Source organism: Stegostoma tigrinum, chromosome 6, assembly GCF_030684315.1.
Source record: "Stegostoma tigrinum isolate sSteTig4 chromosome 6, sSteTig4.hap1, whole genome shotgun sequence".
NCBI classification, from domain to species: Eukaryota; Metazoa; Chordata; class Chondrichthyes; order Orectolobiformes; family Stegostomatidae; genus Stegostoma; species Stegostoma tigrinum.
In genome coordinates this window covers 11,107,439-11,129,835 of record NC_081359.1, presented here as the reverse complement: position 1 = coordinate 11,129,835, position 22,397 = coordinate 11,107,439, and the positions used below count along the sequence as shown (strand labels likewise).

Below are 22,397 nucleotides of genomic sequence, written 5' to 3'. Positions count from 1 at the left end.
GTCCATCATGGGCCTCCTGCAGTGCCACAATGATGCCACCCGAAGGTTGCAGGAACAGCAACTCCTATTCCGCTTGGGAACCCTGCAGCCCAATGGTATCAATGTGGACTTCACCAGCTTCAAAATCTCCCCTTCCCCCACTGCACCCCAAAACCAGCCCAGTTCGTCCCCTCCCCCCACTGCACCACACAACCAGCCCAGCTCTTCCCCTTCACCCACTGTATCCCACAACCAGTCCAACCTGTCTCTGCCTCCCTAACCTGTCCTTCCTCTCACCCATCCTTTCCTCCCACCCCAAGCCGCACCTCCGTCTCCGACCTACTAACCTCACCCCACCTCCTTGACCTGTCCGTCTTCCCTGGACTGACCTATCCCCTCCCTACCTCACCACCTATACTCTCCTCTCCATCTTCGGTCCGCCTCCCCCTCTCTCCCTATTTATTCCTGAACTCACAGCCCATCCCCCTCTCTGATGAAGGGTCCAGGCCTGAAACATCTGCTTTTGTGATCCTGAGATGCTGCAGGGCCTGCTGTGTTCATCCAGCCTCACATTTTATTATCAAGAAATTGAAGTGATCCCAGTTTTGATAATTACTCTGCACATGAATGGTAAGGATTTGACAAAGTCAGGATATTTATCTTCATTACAACTGTACCACAAATGCTTCCATACAAACAGTCAAATATTTATTCAGGGACAGAGAAAGGGTATCCCTTATCTTTCCCTGGTCGACAGGAACACAGCTCCCAAGGCCCCAAACAAAACGGAAAACAGGGAGAAAACTGTTTTCCCTGAATCTGAATAAATGACAGGTCACTTCCATTTGCGAACATCAGGCATTGTGTCTACTTGGAACTGCACTATTAGTTCCTTGAAGCAGCTATCACTGATGGTGAAGCTGGCTGCCTTAGTTTGAGGGTGTGACTGTTTCGTTAGAAGACAACAGACTGCTGTAAAAGGAAGGTGAAGTTCTTCTCTCTGCATTAAAACCTCAAGGGGGAAGACAGTCAGTTTCGCTCCACTCATCTGTTGCTGTAAGCTGAGATAATGGTAACTGCAGATGCTGGAGAATCTGAGGTAACAGAGTGTGAGGCTGGATGAACACAGCAGGCCAAGCAGCATTTCAGGAGCACAAAAGCTGACATTTCGAGCCTGGACCCTTCATCAGAAATCCAATGGGATTTTCCTGCGTAGCTGCTGTAAGCTGTAACTTATAACTACTAAGTCAAAAACTTTATAAATATGAAGCAGCCCCACCAGGCCTCCTGAAAGCAAGCGAAAGTGCCTGAAGAAGTACGGTTGAAGAACAGGTATGAGAAGACCAAAAGGATCATCTCAGTGAACCCTGGGCACAGGGACCATTGAGCTGCCTTCCCAGTCTTTCCCCTCCTGCCCATAACACTTGTTTTTTTTTCAAGACTCCTGCTGGGGGAGTTTTACAAGAGGGAGAGAATTTTAAATAATGGTGAGTTAAAAGTCAGTGGTTCGTAATTATTTACTGCCTTCACAGGGCTGCAGGAGCTTTGAGGGGAAAAGCAGGCAAGTTGGATGGACTTTTTAAGAGACAGCACAGGCACATTGGGTAAAATGGCCTGCTGCACATGATGGATCTTTGTTTCACATCAGGAATCCAAATTGCTCACGTCTGAATTCTGAATTAGCCATGTTTGTCTTGTTGAAAACATATTGAAGATATGACATTTATTTTACTTTTCTGCTACTTAAGTGTTGTTTTTCAAATCAATACAGTCTGAGTTTTCACGTTTGATTTTTTTTCTGCCCTCCTTTAAGCTTGTTTTGAATTCCACCCTTTCCATCATCTTTTACCTAACTCTAGAAGAAATTCTGTTTGGTCTGCTCCAAGTGCTTGCCTGTCTCTTTTGATTGACCTGTCTTGCTGTCTGACGTTGTCAGCACTTAACAGTGATTTTGTAGCATTTTTCAAAAGGAAAGCAAGGGGAAGCTGATAGAAAAATCATGTTATACCAGTTTACAGAGCACAGAGGAGATAATTGCATTACCTACAATGTGAGAAGGATCCCATTCACATCCAAAACAGCCCATTACAGTCACCACCTATTGAATCAAACCTAAACCACCGTTAGATGCTGAAAATCCAAATGAAAATCCCTCCTTCTGAAGAATGAGACGAGTCACACCCCAAAAAAAACAGATCAGCTTCTCTCAGAAGCCTGTTGCACTGACAGTCCTATATTTGACAGATATTTATAAGCATTGATGGAAAATTGCAGGAATCTGGAACCCTCTGAAAATATGTGATCAGAGATAATGGGAACTGCAGATGCTGGAGAATCCAAGATAACAAAGTGTGGGGCTGGATGAACACAGCAGGCCAAGCAGCATCTCAGGAGCACAAAAGCTGACGTTTCGGGCCTAGACCCTTCATTAGAAAAGGTGATGAAGGGTCTAGGCCCGAAACGTCAGCTTTTGTGGTCCTAAGATGTTGCTTGGCCCTCTGAAAATATCCCTAGCTTTAGGTTACAGCCGGAGATCAGAAAGGATTCTAACTTACTTAACTAAACAGCTACTAATCCCTGACTAGTTATAAACCTGAACTCATAATCACTCATACTTAACCGTTCCTGCCAATCAACACCTGTGACAATACCATGGATTTAAGAAGTGTATTTACTTCTATTCTTCAATAAAGAGAGGTTGAGAAAGAGGCAGCAAGCAGTCTCTTCAACTAATGAAGTTAACAATTTATAAGGCCTTGGGTTTTTTGAAAAGTTGAAAATAGAAGCAGCATGAAAAGGTGGGGTCAAGCTCCCACAGAACCAGGATTTTAGTTTAACTTTCAGGAGCTGTTAAGGTTTGAAAGCTGCTATACCTGCAACAGCAAAATGCTTGAGTTCTCTCTCTCTCTCTCTCTCTCTCTCTCTCTCTCTCTCTCTCTCGATGAGCTTTCTCTTGATGTTTTTCCTCCTGGACTGGAGAATTACATATGAGATAATCTATTTTACTGAATATGCCTTTGCCAAGGGTGTGCTCCTGAGATGAAACAGTTGCTGTTTAATGGTTAACCAATCCATTATTTTGTTAAGTTATTCCAATTCTTCTTTCTTTTGTTTGTATTTGAACAATAGATTAAGAATAAGGTGAGTCTTGCTTGAAGCCTGGTAGTTTGACCAATTGAATTAGACTTGGAGCCTTATACTTGCCTTTGAAAGTAAGAAAAAGTTGGGATCTCGACAATATTTTAAAAAATATTAGGGGGTTAATATATGTGGGAGTTTTTCCTAGTCTGTAACAATACCACCCTCCCCCCAATCATCAGCGGACACCCATCCCACAGACATTTGACCAAGCTGCTAGCCAGACACACAGACGATGAAGACCCCATAACAGGTACCAAGACCACTTCTTGCCACATTAATGCTCGCACCCACTTCTCCTAAACTGCTGAACCCTAATCCCTCCCGGACACCTCCATCTCCCGTTCATTATGCCATTATCCAGTTGACTCCAACAGTAATGTTAATTATTGGAATACAAAGCAAGTTATTTTCCCATGTTTCAAAATAAATCAGAATATGGGCAACATGGAGATTTAACATTAAAATAGAAAATACTTCTCCTGAGCACAGTTTCACTTTCTGGGTTTAGAATTCAGACATTTACTTTTTTTGAAAATTGCATGGCACCTCAAAAAAATCAGGTTTTTCATGCAAATGCCAATTAATTATTGGGTATCTGATTATTTGGCAGTCTATTAAATTTCAGATACAAGCAAACTAACCAACATTCAAACAACATCATATTAAATCATTGGAGGGCCATGCCGAAAACAACAGTATATTCCTTACCAGAAACATTCTTCCCAATATCTAAAAGATTTAAAATCCGATGCTTGCTCTCACAGAACAATGACTGATGTGACACATCTTTTCTCCTCTCCTTTTCAATTGCTCTATCCTCTTCATCTAGGAGTTATTAAAAGATGACAGAATTCTGGCTCCCTCATCACTGATAATTATTCACTGCCTTACACACTTTTTGTGAAGCAGACTGATGCACTTAAGACACTTCTAAAATACACACAAAGTGAATGGAAGTGCTTAGGTATTTAGCAGCTTCTAATGTCTGCACTTATACCACATACAAGGCTTTATTAAAAAGATAAGCAGTCACTTGGCAAAGGTCCAAATGAACAGCTTGAATGCAATTGATCCAGTTGAGCAAACAGTTTTGCTGATTTCATCGTGGAAAGTAACAAACCTTTCTTTATAAATTTTGGTCTATTGGGAGTGTAGTTAGAATGAGTAGGTAGAAAACATCGGAAATATTAATTTGTTTTAAATATATAGTTGTCATTTCAAGATTATTTTTTAATGTCAGTTAATAATCTTACATGATAACCTTAATGGCAAGAAGCTAAGTGATACAGTTGATTCTAACCCCCAGTGGAGTCTTGGCAGGAAAACACACCAGTCAGTTTCTCCCCATGACAGAATGAGGCCACAGTGAATTTAGCTGCAGGTTTTATAAATAAGCAAGTTAAAGCCTGGGTAAAATCAAGTAGTCAATTGGAGGCAAGTCATCACTTTTGAGAGTCCGGTTCTACAGGTTCTGCAAATGCCTTGGCCTGGCTCCTACTGGCCTCACAAAGGAAAATGCTAAATGTGTCTCGAATGATAGCTTCTGCTTCCAACTCTTCCTCCTGCTAACTGAAGGCTGGTAGGTCAAAGTGGTTTCTAGCTGAAGGTAAAATTGCACCGTACCAATGGCATTTTTTGATGAATACCTCTTGTGGAAGGCATCATCTTGTCCCCAAATGTGCCAATAAAAACTACCAAGGGCATGATCCAAGCAGGATGAGAGATAATTTCAACTGGTAGATGGTAACCTCTAGCTTACTGTTTTCTAATGATTCCAAATGGAAAATTCAGAATAATGCCTGACAATAAATCAGCTCATATCAGCCCAAATTGGATAATATTCAGGCTTGGACCAATACAAATACCGGGCAATGATCATCTTCTACATGAAAAGGGCCAACCATCTCGTTTTGAAGTTTATCAGCATTACCATCACTGAGTATCCTTTTATCAATATTCAGGGGACATCACCGGCTAGAAATTTAACTGGACTAACCACATCAATATTTTGTAAGGTTAGAGCAGAAAGTCAATATTTAACAGCTACTGATTCAGCTGCTGGACTATTCAAGTTACTCTGCTAATGACAAGTGTCCCAGATTTTCATTTCTGGATTCAGGTGAACAGAGCTTGGAAAAATCATGGCTGTGTCAACTCCACTTTGAGAAGTGGCCACCTGCACTCCCTATTTCTGGCCCAGGGCTTGGGCTAGGTTGGGAGTGAGGCCAAGTGACCCAGGAAAAGCTGTAGAGACTAGGCTGGACAGAAAGCTGGTCTCTGGGGTCCAGGACTGAGACCAAAAATTATAATTAAAAATAAATTAAACATAAAACATTCTTTCCAGCCCTAACTCCAAAATATTCTCAATGGCCCATACATGTGGTCCTGTGCCAGCAAATGCATTTCACACAGCTGCCATGGTTTCTCATAACCTCTTTGACACTCTTCACTGGCCTACTCATTCCCCATAGTTACTCATACCCCAATGCCAACTTACAGCCTATTTACACCTGCCATCATTTTTTACTCTTTCACCCACAGCGTCAAATCATCTACAATAGACAAATACAAAATTACACAGGAAAAGAAATATAAATTGTGTTCCTTAGAGCTTGACATTGAAGGATACACTTTATTGAGGAAAGGACTCATTCAACAATAAAAAAACTTCTTAATACTTCTTAACGAGTTGGATAATTCCAAAAGTTTTATGCACAGCTTAACAATTTAAAGGGCATTAGAACATCCCAACTAAAACAAAACCTTGACTTCCAACTCAGAGTTCTCTGGGACCATACCTGAGCAGTACCTCACCCCTTCAGTGGGGGACCCAACTGATCCTAAAGAAGATCACTGAAAACATTCTGGCTGTTACCTGACATAATGCCCATTCTCTGGGTTACTAATTAAAGCTGCATTGTATCTCCATTGGTTCTCTGCTATTTTTAAAACTTTAGTCTATTTACAGCTACCTTGCCATCTTTCTACACTCAGCATCTGCTTTGGAGATACACACCGGTTACACTTTTTTAAATGGACAGCTGAATAAAATGACTTTTCAGCCAAGCAAAATGTAAGTGAGATTAATTGTAAAAGGTCTTGATTAAAATGCTCGCCCTCAACAACTTCTCTTTCGATTCCTCCCACTTCCTACAGACGAAGGAGGTGGCCATGGGTACCCGCATGGGCCCAAGCTATGCCTGCCTCTTTGTAGGTTACGTGGAACAGTCCCTCTTCCGCACCTACGGTGGCCCCAAATCCCACCTCTTCCTCCGTTACATTGATGACTGTATCCGTGGTGCCTCATGCACCCCCAAGGAGCTTGAACAGTGCAGCCATTTCACCAACACCTTTCACCCCAACCTTTAGTTCACCTGGGCCATCTCCAACACATCCCTCACCTTCCTGGACCTCTCTGTCTCCATCTCAGGCAACCACCTACAAACCGATGTCCATTTCAAGCCCACCGACTCACACAGCTACCTGGAACACACCTCCTCCCACCCACCCTCCTGCAAAAATTCCATCCCCTATTCCCAATTCCTCCGCCTCTGCCGCATTTGCTCCCAGGATGAGGCATTTCATTCCTGCACATCCCAGATGTTCTCGTTCTTCAAGGACCGCAACATCCCCCCGCAGTGGTCGAGAAAGCCCTCAACCGTGTTTCCTGCATTTCCCGCACCTCATCCCTCACACCCCGCCCCCGCAAAAACCACACAAAGAGAATCCACCTAGTCCTCACATACCACCCCACCTACCTCCGGATACAACGCATCATCCTCTGACACTTCCCCCGTCTCCAATCCGACCCCACCACCAAAGACATTTTTCCTACCCCACCTTTGTCTGCCTTCTGGAGAGACCACTCTCTCAGTGACTCCCTTGTCCACTCCACACTCCCCTCCAACCCCACCACACCCGGTACTTTCCCCTGCAACCGCAGGAAGTGCTACACTTGCCCCCACACCTCCTCCCTCACCCCCATCCCAGGCCCCAAGATGACTTTCCACATCAAGCAGATGTTCACCTGCACATCGCCAATGTGGTGTACTGCATCCATTGTACACGGTATGGCTACCTCTACATTGGGGAAACCAAGCGGAGGCTTGGGGACCACTTTGCAGAACACCTAAGCTCGGTTCCCAGTAAACAACTGCACCTCCCAGTCGCGAACCATTTCAACTTCCCTCCCATTCCTTAGATAACATGTCCATCCTGGGCCTCCTGCAGTGCCATAATGATGCCACCCGAAGGTTGCAGGAACAGCAACTCATATTCCACTTGGGAACCCTGCAGCCCAATGGTATCAATGTGGATTTCAACAGCTTCAAAATCTCCCCTCCTCCTACCGCATCCCAAAACCAGCCCACTCATCCCCGCCTGCCTAACATGTTCTTCCTCTCACCTATCCCCTCCTCCCACCTCAAGCTGCACTTCCATTTCCTACCTACCAACCTCATCCCGCCCGCTTGACCTGTCCATCCTCCCCAGACTGACCTATCCCGTCCCTACCTCCCCACCCATACTCTCCTCTGCACCTATCTTCTCCTCTATCTATCTTCAGTCCACCTCTCCCTCTCTCCCTATTTATTTCAGAACCCCCTCCCCATCCCCCTCTCTGATGAAGGGCGTAGGCCCGAAACATCAGCTTTTGTGCTCCTGAGATGCTGCTTGACCTGCTGTGTTCATCCAGCCCCACACTTTGTTATCTCGGATTCTCCAGCATCTGCAGTTCCCATTATCACTGATTAAATAGCTTGCTGTTTATGGTAGTTGTTCGACATTTGTGATTTGACCTTTGTGTGTTTCATATATATCAAATCATAATACGGTAATTTGTTCCTGGATTGCTTTCAAAGCCATAATTATTGCTCATTCTTATTTGCTAAACAACCAGGAGCATGAGTAATCAATTCAGGCCCTTGAGCCTGTTCTGCAATTTAATATCATCATGACTGATCTCATCTCAGCCTCAACTTTAGTTTCCTGTTCAGCACCCAGAATCCTTTAACCCATTGCTAACTAAAACTTTGAATGTCTACTGCTTACATTTATTGATTTTCTTGGTGTCCACTGGGGTAGTGAATTCCACAGATTGCTGATCCTTTGAGAGAGGTAATTTCTCCTCATCTGCCTCAAATTTGCCGCCCATTAAACTCAAACCATGGCCTCTCATTCTAGATTGCCCCATGAGAAAAAAAATCTCCTCACCCACTTTGTCAATCCCATTTAGCATCTTATATCCCTCTATTAGATTTCCTCTCATTCTTCTAAACTCTAATGAGTGTTTGCCTTGAAAAGGAGGGGAGGGCTCTTTCTTAGAACTATGTTCATCTTTGTCATTCAGTGTAAGGGAAGGGATTCAAATATAGTGACTCAGAGACTCCAAAACCTAATTTAAATTCAGGCAGCTGATTAACTTAATGCAAATGCAAATGCACATGTTCTATTTAGTACAGTCTGCCCTCAATGCCAACTGAGCAAAAATGCCAGGTTGAAGGCAGGGCTTGCGATTTTTGTTTGCTATGGTGAAGGGACTCACAGTGGTAGTGGAAATCTGGGCTAACATTTAAGTGCTGGAGTATTTAACATTCATTCCATGGGGTTGGTGTAGCCACAGCAATATCGGGAAGCTCAACATCAGCTGCTAAAAGAATTCTATTTAAAACATATTCCTGGCAGTGGATTTTATATCCTTCATGGCTCAGTGGTTGGCACTGCTGCCTCACAGCGCCAGGGACCTGGGTTCAACTCCACCCTCGAGTGACTGTCTGTGTGGAGTTTGCACATTCTTCCTGTGTCTGCATGGGTTTCCTCCAGGTGCTCCGGTTTCCTTCCGTAGTCCAAAGATGTGCAGGTTAGGTGGATTGGCCATGCTAAATTGCCCGTAGTGTTCAGGGATGTATAGATTAGGGGGATGGGTCTGGATGGGATGTTCTGTGAGTCAGTGTAGACTTGTTGGGCTGAAGGGCCTGTTCCCACACTGTAGGGATTCTCTGATTCTATCGTCAGTATGTGTGTTTTGTGTATTGAAAGAGTGCACTGCGAGAAACCACTCAGGTTACTACGAGGCAGCTCTCAATCCTGAAATCTTTACAACTGAAAAGGAAATGACAGCAAGATACAACAAAAAACAGAGATTGCTGGAAAAGGTCAGCAGGTCTGGCAGCATGTGTGAAGAGAAATCAGAGTTAACATTTCGGGCCCGGTGATCCCTCCTCAGATATCGGGAACACCTGACTTCCAAGCCACAATTCACCCAAATTAGACATAAAGAGCTGTTTGCTCAAATGATGCTCGCTCAAAATTCTTGAATTCCCTACTTAAGGACAACAGAAGTTCAAGAAGAAAAGCCCACCATCACTTTTTCCAGCATAATAAGGATGAGCAATAAATGAAGCTTTGTCAGCAACCAAGGTAACAAATTGTGGAGCTGGTTGGACACAGCAGGTCAAGCAGCATCATAGGAGGACAAAAGCTGACCTTTCAGGCCTAGACCCTTCATCAGAAAGGGGGGAGGGGGAGCAAATTGATTGTATTGTGATTTACTATGTTAAACTTATAAGGTGCTCAAATTATAAGGCTCTAACAATAAAAGTTGCAAGACTTTTAATTATCCTCGGAGTGCTCTCACTAGCTTTTAAAAATTAAGATCTTTACTTGACAGAAAAATCATTTTATTCAGTTGCCTCTTTAAAAAATTGTAAACAATTTTTATCTCCACAACAGATGGCCAGTGAAGAAAGAGAGCAAGATAACCTGATGTTTTAAACTTTCAAAAACAATGGTTTTTAAATCCAATACCCATCTTATTGGCAGAGAAGACTAAATTTAAACTTATTTTAAAAAGAGGGAAGAAGTAAAAAAGCAGATGTTAAGATTTATTGCAGCAGATCAACATTAATATTATTCAATAAAATGGCTGATTTATCTTTAATGACTGGCTTCATAAATATTGCTGTCACTCTGAGTTGGAAGGTAATAACTACAAATTTCACTCCAGAGTTCAGCCCCTAATGTAAACCAACACTCCCATGCAGTATTGAATATGTGTTGCAGTACTCAAGATGTTGCTCTTCAGATGTCATATTAACTTTATTGCTCAGTCGAGTGAATATTGATGAACACTTGGGACCAGTGAAAGGGTACAGAATTCCCCTGTTGTCCAGCTCAACACTGCTGAGGCACCCAGCAACATTAGCATCAATCAATTAATCAATCCAATTCATTACTGTTTTGTTGGTGGTTGCTGTAAAGAGATTACCTGCTTATTTTATCTGTGTAACAACAAGTCAAGAGCAAGTCAGATGTTGTATGTGGAAGTTTGACAAGATGATGTATGGTCCTTATCATTGTAATGGTAATGTATGTGAACTAAAAGGAAACAAGACAGATTATCACAGAAGGCTGCAGTTGGCTGTAGCAGTGATAGTGTGACCAGAGAGGTGATACTTAAACGACAAGCAGCCCAGTGTCTGAGATCTGTGGCAAGAACTGTATGAGAAGTAAGGAGCAAAAACAAAGTTGCTGGAAAAGCCCAGCAGGTCTGGCTGCATCTGTGAAGGGAAAAACAGAGTTAATGTTTCGGGTCCAGTGACCTGTCCTCAGAACACAGATGCTGCCAGACCTGCTGGGCTTTTCCAGCAACTTTGTTTTTGTTCCTTACTTCTGATACTTCAAGATTAAATAATGAACATGTTCCTAGTGGTGTTCACACCCCAGTTTAATTGTGTGTAGGCAGAGGGGGAATTGTGACAGCTAAAAAGTTAAACAGTCATCTGGAAAATGTTGCAGCATAAAACCTAATCGAACAGTTCTAATTTCACAATCAAAATCTCCCCCAAGTGACCCCACAACCACCTGAATACGCTCCTGAGCATGGAACCACCCCCATTCAGCCACCTGACTGCTATGACCTCCAATCAGACCTGAACATCCCTCAACCCACCCAACCCCCTGACTATCCCCTGAACTGTTCCAATCTGACTCCTCCCCTCCCATTAGAAATTATCTCACCATTCCCAACTAGATTGCGCTAACTTATCCTGAACTAACCTGATTTTACTATCCCTCATCTGACCCAACCTAACTACCCACTAATTGCCTGATTACTCCCATGACTTATCTACCCACTTAATTACCTCATCCCTATCCACTCACTCCATCCAATCCCTTCACTCGTTCACTCACCCTAGAGACATAATAGTGTTGTGGCAATGACACTGAACTAGCAAAGAGACCGAAGCCAATGGTTTGGGGACCTGGGTTTGAATTGTAACTTAACAGATATTAAAATTTGAATTCAATTTAAAAAAAAGATCTGGAATAAAAAAGCTGGTCATGTAACCACTGCTGCCTTTCAGGGAATGAAATCTACTTTCTTTACCTGGCCTGGCCCACATATGATTCCAGACCCACAGTAACACATTTGACTCTTATCTGCCCTCTGGGCAATTAGGAATGAACAATAAATGCTCGCACAGCCAGCAATGCCCACATTCCATGATAAAATGTATTTAAATACACTACTGATTCATTCAGTCACCTATGTTCAAGGACTACATGATAGCTCAGTGGGTAGTACTGCTGGGTCACAGCGCCAGGGACTTGGCTTCGATTCCACCCTCTGGTGACTGTCTGTGTGCACATTCTCCCTGTGTCTGTGTGGGTTTCGGCCAGGTGCTCTAGTTTCCTCCCACAGTCCAAAGGTGTGCGGGTTAGGTGGATTGGCCACGCTAAATTGCCCATAGTGTCCAGGTTGTGTAAATTATGTGGATTAGCCATGGGAAATGTAGAGTTACAGGGAAAAGGTAGTGGGATGCTGTTTGAAGGGGTGGTGTGGACTTGTTGGCCCAAATGACTTGTTCTATGGCAACTGAACCTTTAAAAACTTACCCGAGTACAGAACCTCATACCGAATGAAAACTATGTCCTCCCTTTCTCCAAATCTACTGTGATGGAGCTCCCCAGGAGACACTATGCATTTCACCACCCACTGGGATTCCAAGATCATGACAGAATAACTTTGCAGGCAGTGGCAACGAGATGGCAGTTGCCACCAGTCAAAATGAATCAGACCGTAGTTTTTAAGGAATAACGGAGGAGTAAATGTATTGATAAAGCAGTAAATCTTCAATTTGGATTAGGCCTGGCTATTAGATCCAGACTCACAGAAAGGAAGCTAGTGGAAGATTTGGAAATATCAGTTACTTGAATTGAATATTTTATCCCACATAACATGTAGACACAGTAATAATTTCTTTATTCAGCCATTCTCTACAGCTGATTGTTATCGTGTTGACAAAAACAAAAACTAGTGATTTCTGGACTGTCAGCCCAGTGGCTGGTACAGAGAAATTTATGATTCAGTCTTGAATATAGTCTTAATCATATTGAAATTTCATGATATGTAAAACAATGAGTAAGGTGGCAAACAATTAGGAGAACGGTAAAGTACTTCAGGGCCATGGGTAGGTTAGCCAGTGTTCCTATATATTGCAACGGTAACTATTCAACAAAAGTACTTCAAATACTTTGGGACGCCTGTGTTTGTCGAAAGGGTGATACAATTGCAAGTTATTTCTGTGTACAGTAGATAGATAAATAATTATTGGAAATCAATGCAGAAAAAGCTGAAGAAATAATCTATAGTGAGACGTTTAACAAGCAAATTAGCAATATATTTGATAGAAAAATGCAGAAAAGTGCAATAAAAAAGGCTATCCAGGGGTTCAAAGATGTTACTCCTGTAAAGTGGAATAAAGATATAAGAAATAAGAAGGCCATTTTAAGTTTTATAAGGTATACATACTCCCATAAAGGTGCAGCATCTGAGGCTGGATTTTGTGGCAACGAGAGGAGGTTGACTATTACACAAGTGTTACTTATGAGGGATTTAAATCCATCTTCATGGTGTTCATGGGACCTACCAGGTCGTTGATAATGAGGATGACACAGATTTCTTATGATCAGATACAGAAATAGATACGTATTTCTGTAGCGTATCTGGGAGTTGTACAATGGGACAATGGCATTGAAGACTTAAAGAAAAACACTCAGGAAATTGAAGATGGCACTGGGAAATTCTCCTATATCTGGAAACATCCAAAGTTTCACTTAAATCAGAGAATTTGGGAGGTTATACTGTGATTAAACAAATAGCTACCCAGGAAATGTTAGGCTAGTCAAAAGCCAGTCTCGGTCCTGGATGACTGTTAGATCGAATCCACACCTCCCCACTCCCCCCGCCACCCCGACAACTTACCATACACACACCATCTCCAGCTTCCCAGATCTGGTCAGGATGGGCTGTCAGAAATACGGACCTCTAACTCAACGTTAAAAACAAAGAGCAGTGTGGTGAGTTGCGTGTGATTGCTGTTCAGAAAACCCAGATCACTGTCCTAGAGGTCACTGGCCGTGGTGCTGAAATTAGCATGGCCTATCAGCCCCAGACTAGAAATTTCTAATGAGGGCATGAGAAAAGAATGATTGTAATAAAAAAATCAAACTGGAAGGTTCCCGCCAACTCCATGCACAAACTAGCAGAAGGCTCATGACAAATAAAAGTTTTTTCTTGATCTCAAAGTCATGGATCAACTTCGGCACAATGACCAAAGTTGTAGGCGACCCAGGAATTACACAACAGCGGTAATACGTTGCCGCATGTGGTCAAACGTCTGCAGCTGTCCCAAAAGATTCCTTTTTATCTCCAGAATGAGCTGTATGACCAGCTTCAACTTTGACCAAGATATAAGCTAATTTTCAAGCTTGTAATTAAATTTCCAATTAGCCCTGTGAAAGCAAACTTTTCCATCTTCCCTACATCAAGTGAAAGGTTCGGGGAATGCCTAAGCTCAGGCCTCTGAAATCCCAACTCCAGCCATAGCACGGCAAAGATTTTACCGTGAATTACTCACATATATTTTACAAGCGATGTGATGGTTAGTAGCTTCAGCGTGGTCGACACAAAGCAAGTACAGTCAGGTAAGTGGGTGACTGTCAAGTTAGGTGGGAAGGTAGTGCAAGAGTCTCCAGTGGCTGTCCCTCTCTCAAACAGATATATAACTTTGGATCCTCTTGGGGGTGTGGTGTTAGCTTCTCAAAGGAATAGCAGTGGCAGCCAGGTCTTGGGCACCATGACTGAATCTTTTGATATGTGGGGTTTGTCAAGGTTCAAACAAGCAATTGTTACAGGGGACTATCCAGTCAGGGACATAGACATGTGATTCTGCCATGGTGAGCAGCTGTGTTATTCCTCTGATCAAAGGTGTATTGGAGCAGTTGCAACAAAATTGTTAAAAGGGAGAATGATCAGCCAGAGGTCATTGCAAATATTGGTACAAACAATGTAGGTAGAAAAAGGGGTGAGGTTTTCCAGCAGAATATCGGAAGTTAAATAAGGAGGTTAAAAAGTAGGACCTCAGAGTTAGTGTACTCTGGATTACAACCAATGCTATATGACAGTGAGAATAAGAATAAGAGGATAGGGCAAATTATTGAGTGGCTGAGGATGGTGCAGGAGACAAGGATTCAGATTTTTAGATCACTAATATCTCTTCTGAGGCTGAAGAGACCTGTTCAAAAGGTTTCACCTGAACTGGAAGGGGACCAATATCCTGGCAGGTAGATTGGTTAGTGCTACTCAGGACCTTTTAACTAGTACGGAGAGGGAGGGGGCAGGGGGTTCTAAGCAGTAGTTAGGACAGAGAGAAAGCTGAGGATGGCTTTTTGAAACTAAAAAAGATCAAATTTATTTGACAAGACAGCAGGCAAGAGCACATCAGAAAACAAGGTAACTCTGAAGAATTAGCCTGCATTTATTTCAATACAAGAGGTTTGATAAGTATGGCAGATGAACTCAGGGCATGTTTTGGGAACATGGGACTGGGATATCAAAGCTGTTACAGAAACATAACTTAGGAAGGACAGGACTGGGAGCTCAATGTTCCAGGTTTAATGCAATAAGTAGGATAGAAAGAGAAGTGAGAGAGGAGGAAAGTGGCGTTTTTTTGATTAGAGAAAACATTGCTGCGTACTGAAGGAGAATATTCTTGAGGGATTTTTCCATGAAGCCAAATGGTTGGAATTCAGAAATAAGAATCACGTTGATGGGATTATATCAAAGTGCCCCCACCCCCTCAGTAGTCAGTGGAAGCTGAGGAGTAAACACAGGGAGATCTCAGATATCTGTAAGAATAATAGGGTTGTAATAGTCAGGGATTTTAACTTGAGTAGGACTGCCATACTGTTAAAGGCATTGATGGTGAAGAATTTAATAACTGTTCTTTATCGATATGCAACTATACGTACTAGAGAAACAGAAAATACAAATGGTGGATAAATTTCCAGAATGAACTTCCAAAGGAAGTGGGAAATCTTACAGCATACAGTTAAAAGATATTTAGAGAAATACGTGAAGAAATGTTTAGAGGGTATGAACCAAATGTATCCATCCAAATGTCTCTTAAATGTTGTAATTGTATCCACATCCACCACTTTATCAGGAAGTTCATTCCTACTCTCTGTAAAAAAGTTGCCTCATTTATTTTGTTTATATCTCTCTTCTCACCTTAAGAATGTGCCCCCTAGTCTTGAAATTCTCCATTTTAGGGAACAGACAACTACCATAAACTCTGTCTATACCTCTCATTATTTTATAAGTTATTTTACATTCTGTAAAAAGGTCTCAGTCTATCCAGCCTTTCCTTATAATTCAAACATCCCGTAACTGGCAACAGTGTGGTAAATCTCTGCTAAACACTTTCTAGCTTGATAATATTCTTCCCATATCTGGGCTACCAGAACTGGACACAATATCCCAGAAGAGGCCTAACTAATAATTTATGTCCTCAACATAATGTCACAACTCGTATATTCAAAGGACAGAGCAATGAAGCCAAGTGTGCCGAATGCCTTTTTAACCGCCCTGTCTATATGTGAAGCAGACTTTAAAGAATTATGTACCTGCACCCCTAGGTCCCTCTGATCTACAATGTTAACCAAGGCCTTACTATTGATTTTATAAGCCGTACTCTTTGTTGTTCTACCAACATGCAATACCTCACATTTATTCAGATCCAATTTTGGTGTCATCAGCAAACTTATTAGCCATACCTTCCATGTTCTCATCCAAATCATTTATATAAATAACGAACAAAAGAGGACCCAGAAATAATCCCCATGGAATATCACTGGTCACAGGTGCCCAGTCTAAAAAGCAACCCTCCACAATTTCTCTCTGTCTCCTACCATAAAGCCAATTATGTATCCAATTGGCAAGTTCACTCTGAATTCCATGTGACCTACTTTTACTAATTAGTCTACCATATGGAACCTTATCAAAGGCTGTACTAAAATCCAAATATACAGTATCTATTGCTCTGCCATCACCAATCTTTTTGGTAACTTCCTCAAAAAACTCAATCAAGTTTGAGAGACGTGATTTTCCTCGTACAAAACCATGTTGACTATCCCTAATCAATTTTGGCCTCTCTAAACATCCATAACTCTTATCTTTTATAATCACCTCCAACAATTTACGCACAACCAAAGTCAGACTCACAGGTCTGTAGTTCCCTGGTTTCTCCTTGCAATCTTTCTTAAAAAGAGATACGACACTAGTTACCCACCAGTCGTCAAACACCTTGCCCATTGTTACAGATGGTATAAATATTTCTGCAAGTAGTCTTGTAAATTCCTCCTGTACCTGCCACAACATTCTGGGATTCTTCAGATCATGTCTTAGAGATGTATCAGCCTTTATATTCGCTAAGACCTCCCAAACTTCCACTTCTGTAACGCAAACTGTTTTTAAAACATCAATGTTTATTTCTCTGCATTCTCTTGAATCAATTTCTTTCTCCACAGTAAAGACTGACACATAAATATGCACTTAGTGTCTCTCATTCTCCTGAGTTTCAACATGAAGATGACCATTTTGATTTTTAAGAAGCCCAACCCTCTCTCTTGTTACCCTCTTGCTCTTAAATGTATTTGTAGAATCTCTTTGGGTTATTGTCAACATTACCTGCCATTGTTATCTCATATCCCCACTTTTCCTTACAGAATTCTCTGAAGATTGCCCCTCTACTCTTTATATTGATTAAGAGATTAAATTAAACCAGGTTGTCCATATCTAAAAAAAATCTTTTTTATTTTTGACTAGACCCTCAATATTTTTATTCATTTGTTGTTTCTTAAATCTCACCAGCCTTACCTTTCATTCCAACAGGAACAAAATGCCTCTGAACTCACATCATCACACTCTTGGATGCCTCGCCCTTGTCAGATGTCATTTTATCTGTGAACAGCCTACTCCAATCAACTTTTGAAAGTTCTTATCTCACACCATTAAAATTTGCTTTACTCCATCCAAAAACTTTTATGGGAGGCTTATCCTTTTCCATAACCATTTTGAACTAATGGAATTATGATCGCTACTCCGAAGGTGTTACCCCACTTTAACTTAAGTCAGGTGGACACTGTCTACATGGACTTTAGTAAGGTCATTGACAAGGTTTCGCATGGTAGACTAGTTCATAAAGTTAGATCAAATGGATTCAGGAAAACTTGGTGATTGGATGCAAAATTGACTTGATGGTAGGAGACAGAGGGTGGGGGTAGAGGGTTGTTATTTGGACTGGAGGTCTGTGACTTCTGCTGGGATCAATGCTGGGTCCACTACTGTTTATCATTGATAATGAATTATTTGAATGAGAATTTAAGACACATGGTTAGTAAGTTTGCAGATGACACCAAAATTGGTGATACAGTAGACAGCAAAGAAAGTTATCTAAGACTATAGAGGGATCTAGATCAATTGGGCCAATGGGCCGAGGAATGGCAGATGGAGTTTAATTTAAATAAATGACAGGTGCTACATTTTGGTAAGATGTACAAGGGCAGTACTTATACAGTTAATGGCAGGGCTCTGAGGAGCATTATTGAACAGAGAGACTGAGGGATTCAGGTACATAGCTCCTTGAAAGTTGCATCACAGACAGACAGAGAGGTAGAGAAGATATTTGACATGGAGACAGTAAGGATTGCAGATACTGGAAGCCAGAGTCAATAAAAGTGGAATTGGACAAACACAGCAGGTCAGACAGTATCAGAGGAACCAGAAAGTCATTTTTTTGGCCTGAAACCCTTCATCAGAACTGGGAAGGAGGAGGGGAGCCCAGAAATAAATAGAAGGAGGGAGGTGGAAAAGGTAGATGTGATGGTGATGGGTGGATGCTGGTAAGGAGTTATAGTTATTGGTCAATGGGAAGAGTGGAGCAGGTAGATGATTAGGAAGAAGGATAGGTTAGGACAGATGGGAGGCGGGACATTGGATACGGTTGCGGGTGGAGTGAGTTTGAACCTGGTAAAGTCTATATTTACACCCTTGGGCTGTAAACTCCCAAGAGGAAACATCAGCTGTTCAACCTCTGTCTTACGTTTGGCCTCACTCTGACAGTGGAGGAGGCCAAGGATGGACGTGTTGTCGGGGGAGCGGGAGGGGGAATTGGAATGGATGGTAACCGGATGGTCAGGTTGTTTGGTTTCTGCAGAGCGCAGAGGCTCCGCGAATTGTCCTCTAGTCTGCTTTTGGTCTCTCTGTTATAGAGGAGATCACATCAGGAGCAACAGACACCATAAATTGCAATGAATGAGGTGCAGATGAATCTCTGCTGGATCTGGAAGGATTGTTTGGAGCCTTGGATGGGAGGGAGCAATGACGTGTAGGGGCTGGTGTTGTATCTGTTGCGGTTGCAGGGAAAGGTACTGGGTGTGGTGGAAAGATTGGTGCGAAGTGGTGGAGGGAATTGCAAAGTGAATGGTTCCTGCAGGAAGTGGACAGGATGATGAAGGAAATATCTTTCTGGTGGTAGGGTCTGATTGTAGGTGGTGGAAATGTCGGAGGATGATGCGTTGGATTGGGAAGTTTGTGGGTTGGTAAGTGAGGACTAATTTTTACTGCAGGGTTGGGTGAGAGGAAGGGCAGTCAAGGTAGTTGTGAGAGTCAGTGGGTTTCAAATGGATATCAGTTGTGAGTTAATTTCCAGAGACAGAGAGAGAGAGAGCAACAGAGAGGTCCAGAATGGGAAGGGAACTGTCAGAAATGGTCCAGGTGAATTTGAGGGCGGGATGGAAGGTGTTACCAAAGTCGATGAACTGTTTGAACTCCTTGCAAGTGCATCAGGCAGCACTGATACAGTCATCAATATAACAGAGAAAGAAGTGAGGGATGATGCCAGTGTAGTTGTCGAAGAGCAACTGTTCCACAAATCCTACAAAAAGGCAGGCATAGCTTAGGACCATTTGGGAACATGACCATGGCCACCCCTTTGGCTTGTGAGAAGTGGAAGAATGCAAAGGAAAAATTGCTGAGGGTGAGGGCCAGTTCTGCCAAGCAAATGAGTGTATCAGTGGAGGGGAACTGGTTGGCCATATGGGAGAGGCAGCAGCAGAAGGCTTTTAGGCCATCCTCATGGGGGATAGAGGTGTAACAGGGACTGAACATCCATGGTGAAGAGTAGGTGTTGGGGGCCAGGCAATTGAAAGTTTTGGAAAAGGTGGAGGGTGTGGTTTATGGCTTAAATGTAGATAGGGAGTTCCTGCACCAAAGGGGAAAGAAATGGAGTCAAGTTAAGAGGAGATGCGGTTGGTGGGGCAGGAGCAAGCAGAGACAATGTGTCGACCAGGACTGTCGGGTTTTTGGATTTTGGGTAGGAGATAGTTGCCCAACCCCGCTCTGTCCTTTTCTATCAGGTTGGAGGTTGTGGACAGGAGATCTCCTGATATCTTGAGGTAATGAGGTTGTTGATGATCTGGGAGATGATGGGTTGGTGATTAGAAGTGTGGTCATGATTGAGGGAATGGTTGGAGGATGTGTCAGAGAGATGGCATCTGGCCTCAGTGATGTAGAGGTATGTTTTCCATCCTACCAACCTAGCCACCCCCACTTTTTAGTGGGTTTAGTAGTGAGGCTGAGGTTGGAGTGAAGAGAGTGGAGGGCTGCACATTCCAACAGGGAGAGGTTGGAGGGACCCAGGCAATTAATTTCGTTTGAGATGTTTGAGATGACAGTTTGAGTTGAAGATGTTGAGGGAGGTTAGGGGACAGGGAGGGAGTGTCCAAGAAGATGGGGTTTGCTGGAGGCAGGAGAAGGGGTCATCAGAGGGTGGATTGGGTTCCCATTCAAAGAAATAGGCACGGAGGTGGAAAAAGAACTTGACATTGAGACATGCGTGGAACTCATTTTTAATGAAGCATCTGAAGGGGAAAATGGGAGAGAATGGATAAAAGCTGGGGATTGGGATTAACTAAATTGCAGGGAGTATTTCTTAAAAGCATTCGGCAAAGTGTAGATTTCCTATTGCTGCCAAGAAATGGGTGCTCAGTGGTTAGCTACACTAAATCACAGCACCAGAGACCTTGGCTCAATTACAGCCTCGAGTCACTGTCTGTGTGGAGTTTGCATGTTCTCCTCATGTCTGCGTGGGTTTCAGCTGATGCTCTGTTTCTGTCCCACAGTCTAAGACTGTGCAGGTGAGTTGGACTGGCCATGCTAAATTGCTAAACTGTGCATAGTGTCCAGCGATGTCATGGCTAAGTTGATTAGCCATGGAAATGCAACATGACAGGAAGAGGGTTGGTGGGCTGGGTCTGGGTTGAATGCTCTTTGGACCGCAAACCTGATGGGCTGAATAGCCTCTTTCCATCCTGTTATATTCTATGTACATGTAGTGATTGGAATGAAGTTGGCCAGGTAAATATCACTGAGTATGAGTTTTCTGATTTGGGCTGTTGACCTGGGCCAATCAGGAAGTCCTAAAACCTCAGGGATTCTCCACATTCCGTGGATTGGCTCTGAGCTGGCTGGTCAGAGCCCATGTACTGTGCATGTGTCAATAAAGGGTGATATGGCGAAGGGATACCAGCCTCTGTGAAGTTATTTCACTATAGTTTGCCAATATTGGTGTATATCCTATTTTCTAACATGGTATTCTCAGCCCTCAACATTATATCTACTTACACACATTTCTTGATCTTTTTCACATCCTTATGATTATCGCATTGAAGTGCATATGATGGTCATCATTGCCATGACATCATTGTGTATGGCTTTTGCAGGTAAATGGTACAAATATTCTTCCCATTTTTTAACTTAAGGTCAATGGCTTGAATTAAATGAAGAGGTAAAAATGGACCAACTCAAACTGCTCTTTCACAGATGCTGTATCAGAGATAGTGGGAACTGCAGATGCTGGAGAATTCAAGATAACAAAGCGTGAATCTGGATGAACACAGCAGGCCCAGCATCTCAGGAGCCCAAAAGCAATGCTGCTTGGCCTGCTGTGTTCATCCAGATTCACACTTTATTATCTTTCACAGATGCTGCTAGATCTGCTGAGCTTTTCCAGCAACTTTATTTTTGTTCCTGATTTACAGCATCTGCAGTTCTTTTGTTTTTTATTCAAACTGCTCAATATTGATTTCTCTCATCTTGTCAAAAAATAACTGAACACAATACATCCCAAACCCTAGAGCTATCCAAAGCTCACTACATATTGAGCTTTAAAGCAGTCTGGATGTGGTAATATGAGAGAATATTTTTGTGCTAACACATTGCACATGCTAGGCAGAATTTAATGCCCACCGTCAGCAGCAGACTGACAGACAGGGGAGCCCATATAATGAGTTGGAAGTACTCAGAGTCAAGAACCTTTTAACTCTTGGCCTTTCCCTTCCCAATTATATCTAGGGCAAAATGTTTCCGCCATCTACATAATTGCTGTTTGAGGCTCAATCATAATGGAGCTTACACATCTGGTTGCAGTGGAACTGACATGAGCTCTCCTGTCACTGAATGGAATGTCCACAATGAACAGTAAATTCTTCAACTGCTGTATGTCAAAAATTTCAGCACAGCCCCAAATTTATTGTCCAATGTGAATGGACAGAAAATTATGAAGCTGGCTGATTCAAATATCAATTCCCAGTTTTGTGAATATCTAAAGTGACACATGTCAGTGTAAACCATTGTCATGCATAGAGAGGAAAGATATACCTTGCTGGCAAAAGAAAATGAATAACCTCAAAATAGTATCATCCATGACTGCACTATTACTTAGCATTGATTCAAAAGGTCTTGCAGCATATTAGAAAGCAATTTGTCCTGTTCTCCCTGTTTTGACATCATTCTGAAAGAGATATTGAAAATAGCTGATGGTTGGAAGTCAGTGGGTCAGATCCCTCTTCAATGTTCTCCCTATGCTTCCTAAAGA

At 42.5% G+C, this 22,397-nt stretch overlaps 1 protein-coding gene across 7 annotated transcripts in view; it reads right to left on the bottom strand.

Moving 5' to 3' along the window:
- myo16 (myosin XVI) overlaps nt 1-22,397 on the bottom strand; it is a 360,735-nt gene that overhangs the window by 279,068 nt on the left and 59,270 nt on the right. The window contains exon 1 of one of the 7 annotated variants that reach the window (XM_059646424.1): nt 3,829-3,937. The exons of the other annotated variants lie outside the window; for them this stretch is intronic. The gene's annotated coding sequence lies outside the window, so the exon portion shown is untranslated. Of the gene's footprint in view, nt 1-3,828; nt 3,938-22,397 lie in introns of those variants that run through there. 7 annotated transcript variants of the gene reach the window in all.